The sequence below is a fragment of the Pongo abelii genome, chromosome 19, assembly GCF_028885655.2.
Source record: "Pongo abelii isolate AG06213 chromosome 19, NHGRI_mPonAbe1-v2.0_pri, whole genome shotgun sequence".
In the NCBI taxonomy this organism is placed as follows: Eukaryota; Metazoa; Chordata; class Mammalia; order Primates; family Hominidae; genus Pongo; species Pongo abelii.
In genome coordinates this window covers 8,457,372-8,470,268 of record NC_072004.2, presented here as the reverse complement: position 1 = coordinate 8,470,268, position 12,897 = coordinate 8,457,372, and the positions used below count along the sequence as shown (strand labels likewise).

At 37.9% G+C, this 12,897-nt stretch overlaps 1 protein-coding gene across 6 annotated transcripts in view; it reads left to right on the top strand.

Annotated features, from left to right (window-relative positions):
- Positions 1 to 12,897, top strand: part of MYH10 (myosin heavy chain 10) — a 155,176-nt gene that overhangs the window by 13,247 nt on the left and 129,032 nt on the right. The gene's annotated exons all lie outside the window — the stretch shown is intronic.

The following is a 12,897-nucleotide window of genomic DNA, read 5'->3' as shown; positions in this document are numbered from 1 at the left end:
TTTTTCATAAGAAATGTTATTTATGTTCACATGTAACGTATTTATTGTTTTAGAATACATAGATATTTATAAAACTATATTTTATATGAAACAAAAGGTCTTTGGGGTCCTTAATAATTTCTAAGAGTGCAAAAAGGCCCTGAAATTTTAAAAGTTTGAGTAGTTTATTCATTTTTGTTGGAATATAGTATTCCATCATAATGTTTTTGACCCAATGAATTTATCTGCCTACTCCACTGTTTTGTACATTGTTTTTTTCTATGTTGGTAATATTATGATGATTGCTTCAGTGAACAGCCATATGCATGTACTTGGTGCACAGTAAGCATGTCTTTCTGTAAGGTGTGTAACTAGGAGTGGAATTCCTGGATGATAGGATATGCATATCTGTAACTCATATCTTCAGCTTTTCTGGATAATGTCTGATTTAGTTGGAGTCCCAGAAGGAAACAGAAGGCTCTCAAACTAGGTATTTGAGAGTTTAATAAAGGGTAGATTTACAAATAATGTGGGTAGGGTTTAAAAAATAAATGAGGACTAGTGCACTATCTCAGCACTAGTGATGACCGAGAGCCCTTGAAACATCTTGATGTGTAAAGAAGCCTTAGGAAAGAGCTGTTGCCTCAACTCAGAGAGGTACCTGTATGGAGAGGGCTACCTGATAGGAATTGCCTTCCTTAGAGGCATGAAAGGCAGCTCATGGTGGGGAGAGAACCTAGGGCATAAATATCCTGACCTTCTCTTCTCACCCTTAGTCTCCTGCTGGTGTCTCCCATTGGTTGAACTCAGTTTGAAGCCAGAGGGGAAGGGAATTTGATGATTCTTTTCTTAGGGTCAGCCTCAATTCCATCTAGAATTGAATATTGTGTATGGTGTGAGGTTCGGACAAGATTCTTTTTTTTTTTTTCCATATGGCTAGCCAGTTAACCCAGTGCCATTTACTAAAACATAATCCTTTCTCCACTGCTCTGAAGGGGCATCTTAGTCATAAATCAGGGTTCATAAGTATGTTTTTGACTCTATTGTATTTCCTGGGTCTGTGTGCCAATCTTTCAGCTAATATCACATTTTCTTACTTATTACAGCTTTATAATGTGTATTGGTATTTAGTGTGGTAAATCCTCTCTTTTTTGTTCTTTAGGATTGTTTTGGCTGTTAAGTTCTTAGCATTTCAATATAATTTTAGAATCCGCTTGTCAGTTTTTCATTTACACACACAACCTTGTTGAAATTTTGATTGGGATCTTACTGATTCTGTAGATCAGTTTGGGGGAGAAATTAGATCTTTATAATATTTTATCTTTAATTCCTGGGTAAACTCATTTATTTAGTTCTTAATTTTTATTAATATTGTTTTATAGTTTTCTTTGTAGAGGCCATGTACATCTTTTGTTATTTATTTTTGGGTATTTTATTTTATTTGAATATTATTTAAATGGTGTTTAAATTTTTCCCTTATTATTCATATGGTATATAGATAATATGTACATAATTGTTACCATTATGTAGAAATACTGTATTTTTTACAATTAATTTTTGTATATTGACTTTATCTTCAGTGACCTAAGTTTACTTATTGGTTATAATAGTTTAGCCGAAAATCCTGTTGGATTTTCTGTGAGCACACATGTTGTCCACAAATAATGTGTTTTATTTTTTACTAAATCTTATACTTTTTTTTTTGGAGACAAAGTTTTGCTCTGTCACCCAGGCTGGAGTGGAGTGGGATACTCATGGCTTACTATGGCCTCAACCTCCTGGGCTCAAGCGATCCTCCCAACCTCAGCCTCCCGAGTAGCAGGGACCACAGGCATGTACCACCATGCCTGGCTGATTTGTGTATTTTTGTAGGTACAGGGTTTCACCATGTTGCCCAGGCTGGTCTCGAACTACTGGGCAAAAGCAATCCGTCTGCCTCGGCCTCCCAAGGTGTTGGGATTATAGGCGTGAGCCACCATGCCCAGCCAGTTGACACACATTTCTTTTACTTGCTTTATTGCACTGTCTAGAATTTTCAGTACAATGTTTTTTGAACAGAAGTGATAATCAGAGGCATCCTTGTATCATTCCTGATCTCAGAGGGAAAACTTTCAACATTTCATCATTAAGAATGATATTTGCTGTAGTTGGTGCTTTTTTAAATACTGATTCTTTATCAGATTAAGGGAGATTTTCTTGTATTCCTGAATGGGTGATTTTTTTATCCTGAATGGTTGATTTTTTAAAAATTAATGAATGTTAATTTATCAAATGTTTTTCCATTATTTAATGAGATGATAATGTGATTTTTCTTCTTATTTTGTTATTGTGGAGAATTGTGCATATTTTTGGGTGTTAAATTAACCTTGCAAGGACCAAATATTCTTTATATGTACACAAAGAGAGAGTGAGATTCCTAGATTCTGTTTGCTAGTATTTTGCTTAGGATTTTTGCATCTACATTCATCAGTGAGATTAACTTAAAATTTTCCTTTCTTATAATATCTTTGTCATATTTTGCTATCAAGATTATGCTGGTTATATCAAATGAATTGGGAAATGTTTCATCTTTGTTCTCTGGAAGAGTTTGGATAGGATTGATGTTATTTCTTTTTAAAGTAATGATAGAGTTTTCTTTGTGGGAAAATTTTTCTATAATAGATACAGAACTTTTCAGATTTTTATTTGTGTCAGTGTTTCTTTTTTTCTTTCTTTTTTTTTTGAGACAGGGTCTCACTTTGTCACCCAGGCTGGATTGCAGTGGTGCAGTCATAGCTCATGCAGCCTTGAAGTCCTGGGCTCATGTGATCTTCCTGCCTTAGCCTCCCAAGTAGCTGGGACCACACCCAGCTAATTTCTGTATTTTTTAATAGAGATGGGATTTCACCATGTTGGCCAGTCTTGTCTCGAAACCCTGAACTCAAGCAATTCACCCACCTTCACCTCCCAAAGTGTTGGGATTACAGGCATAAGCCACTGCTCCTGGCGTTGTGTCAATTTTGATAATTATGTTTGTCTAGGAGTTTATCTGTTTCATCTAAATGTTCAAATTTATTGGCATAAGTTGTTCATAATATGCTTATTTTCTGTAGGATTTATAGTCATGTTTTCTTTTATTCCTGATACTGATAATTTATTTGTATTACCCTTTTTTAAAATGAGTGTCACCAGAGGCTTATCAATTTTTTTATTCTTTGCAAATAATAGACTTTTGACTTTGTTGGTCCTCTCTATGTGTGCTTTAAAAGCCATAAATTTCATTCTAAGTACTGCTGTAGCTGTATTCTACAAGTTTTAATATGCTGCATTTTTATTATCATTCAGTTGAAATTAATGAGGATGTTTTCTTTGACTCTCTGGGTAATTTAGAAGTGAATTGCTTAGGCTGGGCACAGTGGCTCATTCCTGTAATCCTAACACTTTGGGAGGCCAAAGTGGATGAATCACTTGAGGCCAGTGTCAAGACCAGCTTGGCCAAAATGGTGAAACCCGTCTCTACTAAAAATACAAAAATTAGTCAGGTGTGGTGGCGTGTGCCTGTGGTCCCAGCTACTCGGGAGGCTGAGGACAGAGAATAGCCTGAACCGGGAAGGCAGAGGCTGCAGTGAGCCGAGGTCACGCCACTGAACAACAGAGCGAGAATCCATCTCAAAAAAAAAAAAAAAAAGAAGTGAATTGCTTACTTTCTAAATCTAGGGGATCTTCAGGTTTGTTTTATTATTTCTAATAGATTCCCCCCTTGGTCAAATAACATGCCCTGAATAATTTCAATTCTTTTATATTTGTTAGACTTGCTTTATGGTTCGTTATGTGATTAATTTGGTAAAGGGTTATTATGCACTTGAAAAATATGTATACTTTATTATCTGTTGTTTCAGTTACTGTGAAAATCCCTTCCTTTTTAGTTCTGTCCATTTTTGCTGTGTACATGCTGAAGCTATTATCACGTATATACAGATGTAGAAATTGGATGTCTTTCTGGCAAATCATGGAATGGTCATTTTTAGTGATGTTGTTTTCTTGCAAAGTCTGATATTTGCATTAGCTTTTTTTTTTTTTTTTTTTTTTTGGAATTAGTGTTTGTGTGGTTAATTGCTTTCTTAACTTACTTTCAGCTTTTCTGTGCCTGTGCATTTAAAATATGTCTCTTATAAACTGCTTATGGTGGTTATTTTTGTCCCAAATCTGACAATATTTTTTAACTGGAATATTTAGTTTATGTACATGTGATGTAATGACTGTTACATTTTAGCTTAAATCTGTCCTCTGATTCATTGCTTTCTTTTTATCCTACCTGCTCTATGTTTATTTTTTAATCTTTTTTTCCATTGGTTATAATTTTTATTATTCTGTCTTTTCACCTCTTGTTAGCTGTCCATTTTTGCTATTCGCTTAGCTATTCTTTTAGTGGTTACATAGTCTAACATGGATCCTTGACCTATTAGACATGCAGAGCTCTTATTCTTTTGCAGATCATGATAGGTAGGGCTTGAGAGCACCTGAACAAATTTATTTCCTCTTCCTTCCTAATTTATGTGCTTTTGTTGTTTAATTCTCTCTACATTTTAAAACCCACAAGACACATATTACATTTTAATACTGTCGATATTCATTTAGTTTTATCCATTACTTTTTTTTTTCCACATCTTTTAGTTTCCGTTCTTTTAGAAAGGCCCTTTTTTATCTGAAGTATCTACTCGTCCTTTATTTTTGAAGTTTTTTTGGTTTTTGCTGGATTTGGAATTCAGAGCCAGCGGTTGTTTTCTTTTAACATTGTGAAAATGCCATTGCATCGGGTTCTGCCTTTCGTCTTTTTCTGTTGAGAATTCAGCTTGTAGTTTGATTGTTGTTCCCTTGAAGGTCATCGGTTTTCCTTTTCCCACCCCGGCCACTGGCTGTCTCTAAAATTTTCTCTGTCTTTGGATTTCAACACTTTTACTATGATGGGCTTAGGTAAAGTTTTATTTTGTATATAGTGGGTCCTCCTTGTCTTCAAGGGATACATTCTAAGATCCCCAGTGGATGCCTGAAACCACAAATGGTACTGAACCGTATATATATGATTTTTTTCCTATACATACATACCTATGATTTTTTTTTTTTTTTGAGACAGAGCAGAGTCTCCCTCTGTAGCCCAGGCTGGAGTGCAACGGTGCGATCTCAGCTCACTGCAACCTCCACCTGCCAGTTCAAGCAATTCCACTGCCTCAGCCTCCTGAGTAGCGGGGATTATAGGCATGCGCCACCACGCCTGGCTAATTTTGGTATTTTTAGTAGAGACGGGGTTTCACCGTGTTGGTCAGGCTGGTTTTGAACTCCTGACCTCGTGATCTGCCCCCCTTGGCCTCCCAAAGTGCTGGGATTACAGGTGTGAGCCACTGGGCCTGGCCATACCTATGATAAAATTTAATTTACAGTTTAGGTGTGGTGGGAGATTAACAACAATAACTATTAATAAAATACAGCAATTAAAACAATATACTTAATAAAAGTTATATAAGTGGTTTCTCTCCCTCTTTCAGAATATCTTATTGTACTCTTCTTGTGATGATTTGATGAATTTCTTTTTCCTAGTTCACAAATTCACAGATAGAAGATTGATTCTTACCATAGATCCTAGCAGCCTCAGCATATAATTTTATCCTTATTAAGTTGAAAACTTACCATATCACTTAAAGGAAGCACTTTGTGGCTTCTCTTTGGCATATCAGAATTGCCAGCATCACTACTCTTGTGCTTGGGGCTATTCTTAAGTAAAATAAAGGTGACTTGAACACAGTTGATCTGAGATCTGAGAGGGCTACCAAGTGAGTAATAGCTGTACAGCATGGTGATGCTGGACGAAGGGTTAATTCACGGTCTGTGCACAATGGAGCGGAATTGTGCTGGATTTCATCACACTACTCAGAATAGTGCACAATTTAAAATGTATGAACTTTATTTCTGGAGTTTTTCAACAAATATTTTTGGACCACACTTGATTGTGGACAACAAACTGCAGAAAGTGAAACCACAGATAAGGGGCACTACCGCATTCAGCTTGGAGACTGTAGTGATTTTGAGTCTGTGGCTTGATGGCTTTTGTTGGTCCGGGAAAATTCTTAGCCATTATCTCTTGAGATACTGCTTCTGCCTCATTCTCTTTTTTCTCCTTCTTGGACTCACATACTTCACATGCTCCAGATCGTTTCACCTCATCCCATCTGGCTCTCACATTCCTCTACATTTTCATCCTTGTTTTTCCCCCATGGATCACTCTGGCTGTTTGCCTCTGATTAAAATGTCATGTAACTAATTCTTTCTTCAGCTGTATCTAGCTTGCTGTTTAACACGTGAATTCTTAATTGTAGTTACTGGTTTTCTTTTTTTGTTTTGTTTTGTTTTTCAGTTTTAGAATTTTCATTTGGGTTTTTCCTTTAATAGTTTCCAGTTCTCTGTCAGAATTCTCAGTCACGTCTTTAATTACTTGAACATATTGTAACCCAGGGCAATAATACAAGTCAATAAAAATAGACACACAGAGGTTCCAGATATTATCTTGGATTTCAGCCACAACTTGTTGCCTCATATGCCCAGTTATTGTGTACAAGGAATTGTGGAAATAGTTTGAGACTCTGGCTGGCATCAAGCTTATTCTAGAGTTTTGCTTTGGGCAGACAGGCTTAGGGAAACTAGGACATGTAGTCCATACAGGAGTTGACTTCTGTTCCAACTGGGCTTCACGCTGTGTAAGGGCTGGTCTGTTTCTCATATAGTCTTAACTCTTAGGGTGTAGCCATCAGGGTCCCAGCTGAAAGGGGGTATTTACCACCCCCACACCAACCTCTTCCTGAGCAGACTGGAATGTTTTAATTTTTGTTCTCTTAGACTTTTGTGCTGCTGAAAGCTCTGCTTAGCATCTTCTCAGCAACAGGTTTTGGGATGCATAACTATTATCTATCTAAGAAAGAAATAACAATTCTCTAATCATCAAATATTCAGTTACTTTTCTTATTTTCCTTATGTCTCATAAACAATCTCATAAATAGTTGGTCTGTTCAATTCAGGATCCAGACAAGGTTGACATATTGAGATTGGTTGCTTAGTCTGTTTTGTGTTGCTATGACAAAATAACACAGATTGTATGATTTATAAACAAGAGAAGTTTATTTGGCTTATGGTTCTAGAGGCTGGGAAGTCCAAGGTCAAGGGGCTGCATCTGGTGAGGGCCTTCTTGCAGCAGCATTCCATGGGAGAAGGCGGAAGGGCAAAAGAGCGTGCTCAAGAGAGAGCAAGAGATAGAATTTATAGCCTCAAGCCCTTTTATAATTGGCATTAATCCATTGATGAAGGTGGAGCCCTCATTATCTAAGCACCTCTCAATAGGCCTCACCTGCCAACATTGTCACATTGGGGATTAAATTTCCAGCACATGCTTTTGTGGGGACACAGTCAAAGCATAGCAATTGTTATATCACTTTTAATCTCTTTCTCTCCCCTCTTTATTTTTATTTTTATTTTTTTTTTTTTGCTTCTGGAGATAGGGGTCTCACTATATTGCCCAGGCTAGTCTTGAACTCCTGAGCTCAAGTGATCTTCCCACCGTGGCTTCCCAAAGTGCTGGGGTTACAAGCATGAGCTACCATGCCCGGCCACTTCCCCCAACCTTTTTTTTTTTTTTTTTTTTTTTTTTTTTTTTTTGTTGCACACCATAGGATTGCAATCAACAAAATCCAGAATTTCTGGATTTTGTTGATTGCAATCCTGTGGTGCTCCCTATAAACTGGAAGGAGAAAAATCCATAAATTGGATCCAGAGGCTTAAACGGATTTCAGATTCAGGAGACACTTAATGCTACATTGTCTCTCACTTTATGATGTTGAGATTGATCAGTAGTGAGTCATTTAGGTTTTGCCAGCCTGGTTTGTGCATGAGGAGTGGCCTCATCTGCCAGTCACCTAAAAATTTTAATAGTGATGGGCATTGTGCAGATCCACTGTGGCACTAGGAGCTGCAAAATGGTGAGTCTAGTGCCATTATTCCTTCTGCGTTTATTAGCTTAGTGAATTCCTTTTAATTCGATGTATATTCCTCCACACACAAAGTTTTCTCAAGTTTTTTTTTTTTTACAGAGTTTTTTTGCTATTTTCTCTCAAAGAAGCAATAGCAACTAATGTTAGTTATCCTTCCTCTGCCCTCTATGTATTATTATTACTGATAGGTTTTGCCTTTGTAACGTCATTTTCTTTTGTTATTTTACCATTGTTCTATTTTTCTTTAAGAAGGATGCTCTCCTAGAATAAATGTCTGCTCTTATCACTTGATTTTCTGAGGTATCCATTCTGCTCTTTATTTTCTCCACTGTGGATTTTAATTTTACTTTTTCAGATGATTCCTTACAGTCTTTTCTGGCCCTGGTCACCTATTTTTTTTCTTATGCATTTCTGTCCTAATACGTAGACTCTATGTTATACTATATTCTGTTGCAGATATAAATCTGTCTCCTAAAGTTTTCTTTTAGTTATTTTATAGATTATTTCCACAGGTAATTTATTTCTGAATCCTCTGAATGATGATCTTTTCTTATTATATAGGTTTTTTTTCAAAATTTGCATGTGAATTTTAACTAGGTGCAGTGTTTGCAGGTGGTATGGGTGAATTATTCTTTCCTCCCTTCCTTTCCTTCTGGATGGTGGTCTCATTTCTTCTGAGAGCTACAGTTGGGATGTAGGGTTACATGATATTCCCAGTTCAATCCCTGTTCGTAGTAGGAGACTATTGTATCTCTGCTCCATTGCGTTGACATTTGCACCAGCCTACACTTCCTGTTTCTCTAATCCTTTGAACCTATGAAACAATGCATATACATAGCCCTGCTTTCTTAAACAGAGGCCTGGCACTTCCAGGCTGAAAAATTTCCCAATCGGCCGGGCGCGGTGGCTCATGCCTGTAATCTCAGCACTTTGGGAGGCCAAGGCGGGCAGATCACGAGGTCAGGGGATCGAGACCATCCTGGCTAACACAGTGAAACCCCGTCTCTACTAAAAATACAAAAAAATTAGCGGGGCGTGGTGACAGGCGCCTGTAGTCCCAGCTACGCGGAAGGCTGAGGCAGGAGAATGGCGTGAACCCAGGAGGCGGAGCTTGCAGTAAACCGAGATCGCGCCACTGCACTCCAGCCTGGGTGACAGAACGAGACTCCGTCTCAAAAAAAAAAAAAAAAAAAAATTTCCCAATCCTAGACAGAGGAAGATGGGCATTCCAGGCAGAGTGGTCAGCATAGGTGGGAGCCTGGAGGCATAAAGCAGCACAGTGTGCTTGAAAATTTGTAAATGTTTCCGACTGCAACTATTTTTGTATGTCTCCCTTAGGTAAAGTATACAGTAGTGTTATTATGCAGACTTACCTTTCAAGCCTTTGCAGCTCTTCAGGATTTTCCCAAGGCTCTGGCAATCCAATATTTCCAGCTGCCCAAGAGGCATCCTGCTTGGCTCACCCACCATACCAGAGTGTCAGTACATTAAAGGAATTTGTTATCTTTTCCCACAAATCAGTTATTTTTCCTTCCATGAATAATGTTTCTGTAAGGCCTGGAAACCTTGGAGTCCTGTTTGACTTCGGTCTTTAATGGCCTTTCTGTGTTGAAAGTTTCTGAGCACTGTGAAGTCTCCGGCCTTCTTTGTTTTGTGTTGCCTTTTCTGTCATCTAGGCCCTGTTGTGCCAGGACCCTTGAGCAGTCTCCGTGTGTCTTCCTGCTTCTCACCTTTTGCCCCTTCAATGTGTTCTCCGTATGGCTGCCAGATTTATACTTTGTCTAAAATGCTTATTTCATCCAATCACTTTTCTCTCCTGAACCTTCAATACCTCATCACCCATAGATGACAAAATCTGAATCGTTCAGTTTGTCTTTCTAGGCCCTTATCGCTCACATTCCATGGTACAAACTATTTTTGCTATGCTGGTCTTCTCACACTGCCTCGAGTATATCCTGCCACTGTAAGAGTTTTGTGCTTTTACTACTTTAATAGGAATTCCTTTATCTTTCCTTTTGACCCCATAGTCTTTAAAAAGAACATCAAAGACCGTTTGGGTCTGAATTTTTTACTTCATTCTACAGTATCTGACAAGGTGGTCATGACTTTCAGTGCCTAGGGTTTGTTGTGTTCTGCCCCAGAGCTTTCTGTTATTTATAATACCAGTTCATCTTTCTCTTTCTCTTCTTGGTGCTTTGCATTGTAGCTTGTTTAGTGTGCATCTATTTGTCTTCGTGCCCAGAATGTATGTTTCTTAAAGAAGCTTAGTATCTTGTGTGTGTATTCAAATACTTAGTAAAGTTCATTTGAACTTTAAGGTCTCCAGAATAATTATTTTAACAACATATTGCCTTCCTACCATGTGTCTGGGGGAAGACAGAACTGGTGCAGTATCAATTCAGTGATCAGTTTATACAAGAGCTCAATACTTGAGCTAATTTTTTAGGTAGTTAGAAGTTAGCTCCTTAAGCACTTTAATAATGTTCCTTCTTAAACATTGATTACTGCTGCATTTTGGCAAGCAGGGATACTGAAGATTAGTTAACCTTTTATATTTTTAATGACAAACTCATATTTGTGGGACTTATTCTGTCTTATTGTAGTCCTCAGGTAAGTGCCTAACGCATGGTAGACACACATGTTGGAATTACTTCTGATTAAATGTGTCAGTTATTATCTGTTACCATGCCATACATGCTATGGGACACTAAACTGAATTTGTGTATTTTTGCTTTCTTGGAGCTTTTTTCTTTTCTAGTCTCTAATTATATGCCTCTGATAAAATTGAAGAGTATAATCTGTAGCTTCATGATAGACTGTGATCTAATTTTTGAATGAAAAAGTGAGGTCGGGTGTACAAAAATTCATCAATGTATGGTTGCGATTTGTTAACATTATATAAATTAAACTCAGTAAAAAGGTATTGAGGTTGCCTCTCCTTTGTTTTTCTCACCCTTAATAAAGGCTTTATTTTTATTGTTCCTCATTGCCTTTTTGTCCTGTGGGCAGCAAAGAAATACGGGACTAGATAGACAAGAGACTTGATTGGGAGAAAGTGCAAGGTGATGGTCTGGGGAGCCCAAGGGCCAGCCAGGGTTTGCCAGATCTGTACTTTGCATACAACAAGGCCAAGAGTCTGAAGACTTGAGGAGTCTATAGTGATTAATGCAGTCTCAGGCAAAGAACAAACAGATAACCTCCTGGTCTGCTAAGTAGTAAGGCTTTAGCAAACAGCCCAAATCTGAATTTAGGATAGGGCCCCTTTGCCCCTTCTAAACTGCTAACCTAAGTAGGAAGTGCATTCCACATCTGAGCCTGCAATTGTGAGTTCAGGAAAATACAAGGAGGGCAGCCAGAGAGACAGTTCTGATCACTTGAAATTTTTTGGCAGGCTTTCATTCTCTTGATTTAGCATTAGTAAACAGAGTAGTCTCTGGAGGGCTTTCTGGTGGCAATTGCTGGGGGTTTCAGCTCTTAAAAACACGGCTGTTAGTTAGAATCCCCCTTAGTGTTCCCTGGGGAAGCTGGCCATGCAGTACCAATTCTCCAGCCTTTTTTCATGTCCTCTTGCTTTTAGATTTTGGTCTACCCAAATCACCTTAAATAAAAGGTCTGCTTCATAATGCAACTGAGTGCCCTTCCAGATGCCTTCAGTCCCTTAGAGGGTTAGAGCATCTGTCAGCAGTTCTGACTGCTCTTGTTTTTCCATAGTGCCCAGAATCAGTTTTGTAGAATATTCTCAGAAATCATTCTGTCTACATTTAAAAAACCTGCAAGTCATAAGCATTCATAGGGTCAATTCTGTGTAATGATGAGAGTAGTGAGCAGGAAAAGTTTGTATTTTCTAGCCTAGCAGCTTTTATTTACTGAAGATCCCAAAGAGCTTTTGTTTATTTGGCTTATGTTTATTGATATTTACTGTATTAGTAATTAAAATACATTTTAAAATCTTCATTAATTCATTTAAAAAGAATAGTAGTAAATCATGACAAGTTAACATAAGTAAATACATTTTTAAGAAAAAAAAAAAATCCCTGTATTTTCCAAAACAAAAAAAATTAGACAGATGAAAACTCTTACATTTTTGCAAATCTCTTTAGTATTAACCAAACATACCTGGAATCTCATATCTGCTTTTGCATTCTGTTTTTTTATAATATGTCATTTTGGGTAAGGCATATGAAGAAAATCCAGCCATAGAGATATTTAGTTGGAAAAAAAGAAGTGTTTTTTGTTTTTGTTTTTGTTTTTTTGAGATGGAGTTTCACTTTCTTGCCCAGGCTGGAGTACAGTGATGCGATCTAGGCTCACTGCAACCTCCGCCCCCTGGGGTTCAGGCGATTCTCCTGCCTCAGCCTCCTGAGTAGCTGGGATTACAGGTGCCTGCCACTGCGCCCGGCTAATTTTTGTATTTTTAGTAGAGACAGGGTTTCCCCATCTTGGCCAGGCTAGTCTTGAACTCCTGACCTTGTGATCCACCCACCTCAGCCTCTCAAAGTGCTGGGATTACAGGCGTGAGCCACCGTGCCTGGCCAAGAAGAGTATTTTAATACCCTTTTTAGATAATTGTGGATATTCTTCTTTGATACTGTACCCAAACTGGACAAATGCTATTTTCTTAAAGATTAATTGCAATGTGGAATCTGAAACTGCATTAACGAGCTTTTCATAGCTTGTGTACTCGCGAGAGAATGAATGTAAAAAAGTAAATAACATATTGATTGTACCTTATGATAGCCCCATGAAGTCAGGAAGCTCGCATTATTTCTACTTCATGGATGAGGAAATTGAGTCCAGCAGAGTGCCACTTAATAAGCTATCTGTGGGAGAACGACTTGTGGTTCATAGTACTAAATTTGCCCATTATAGGCTAAGTTTAATTTGGGGGATAGATTAATTATCCAAA